This window comes from Amphimedon queenslandica, unplaced genomic scaffold (assembly GCF_000090795.2).
Source record: "Amphimedon queenslandica unplaced genomic scaffold, v1.1 AMPQUscaffold_12813, whole genome shotgun sequence".
Taxonomy (NCBI): Eukaryota; Metazoa; Porifera; class Demospongiae; order Haplosclerida; family Niphatidae; genus Amphimedon; species Amphimedon queenslandica.
This window is the reverse complement of record NW_003546951.1, coordinates 7,203-8,850: the sequence shown is the minus strand read 5'-3', so window position 1 is coordinate 8,850 and position 1,648 is coordinate 7,203.

Below are 1,648 nucleotides of genomic sequence, written 5' to 3'. Positions count from 1 at the left end.
CTATTACCAGAAAATGACTCAATTACTGTATCTCTGTCAACCACCTAAAATTGTTAAAGATTTGATAGTTTTTCTTAATATAGACTATTATTATACCTTTTCTCTTCTCATTAACATTTTGATTCTTTCAAAGTAGATATGGGTGTGATGTTCACTTGATCTCATTGAAGTAAAATTACTACGAGCTCTACTTCCAAAAGCTTCTACCTTTATTTTGCCATTATATTCTTTCTTCAAAAGGAGAGCATTAGGAACACGAGTAGACTGGTCACCTTCACGATCAAGTCTAAGTGTGGTAATTTTTTCATCTCCTTTTGTAATGAAGGAAATTGAAACTGATGTAGTACCAAAATCAATAGCAGCAATATTGCCATTAGTAACACGATAGCCAACATCTGTACGGGAAATCTTTTTAGCTCTTGTAAATGGAGGCTTATAATCTGGTTTTCGAAGTCTAACTTGAATAACTTGAATGCTTCGAAAACCAATTGCATAGTATCCTGCTGATGCTGCCATTGCTATTACTTTTACAAGTGATAGAGTCTGATTTAATTCTGACCTTTATACCATCCAAGTACATGATAAGGAATGTAGATCTACTGAAGCCTAGTTTTTCTAAGAATTTCAGAGTCACATCATTTTAGAAAACAATTCCAAGAATTGCATGGATGAATATTATCACAGATGTACGATGAATAATAATAACTATAGTAGCCCAATTCCTGGAAATTTAGCCACAACTGAATTAACTATTCTTGGAACTGTGTACATCTGTAAGATCTCCGCGATTCATGAATAATAGATCTATGATAATTTTTATTATATCTATAGATCTACCGCTCCCGGAACACGCCTTTACGCCGGAGTAAACATGGAAGGTGAGTATGACATTTTTACTCAAGCTGAGGTGCATATGAAACATCTTTTTGATGAAGCTAATAAAAAGGAGGAGTAAGTATATCAATATTTACTGAATATATATTACCATGCATACTTAATATTGTAGCCAGTGTAAAACATATGAAAAGTTATACTTTGAACAAACAAGGTATATATATAGTGTCATGTCCATTGTGCCCTTTTATAATTTTACAGAAAGATTGCAGAGCTAACTGAGGAGCTGGAAAATCTTGAAAAGTAAAAATTATGTTAATTACTAGATCTATCAAATTTCAATACAGACAGTGTGATGAACTAAAGCCAGAAACTTCAGAATTGGACAAGTATAGTATGATTAAAATTGAAGCTATATATAAGACATTTTTTAACAGAAAAGAGAGTTCATCTCGTGATGCTCGTAAAATGTATGGTGATGTTACTCCTGGAGACACTACGCATCAAGATGTTATACTTCTGTATCAAAATTATTTTAAAAATGCATTTCGTAATTTACCTAAAGATTTGAAGACAGAATCAAAGGAAGAGAAATATAAAATGTGGAAAAAGACTTCAGATATATTTATGGTACATTTTATGGTGTCAGTTAAAACAATTATTTTATTTACAGGCAAGCTTTGAGGAAAATGAAATTACTATCATTGATGTGTTGATGACAGCATTAAGAGAAAACTCATTATTGAATCCCCCTCCAGCTGACAAGACAATAGATGAGAAGAGAGCTGATTATTATAGAGCATTTCAAGTTTTT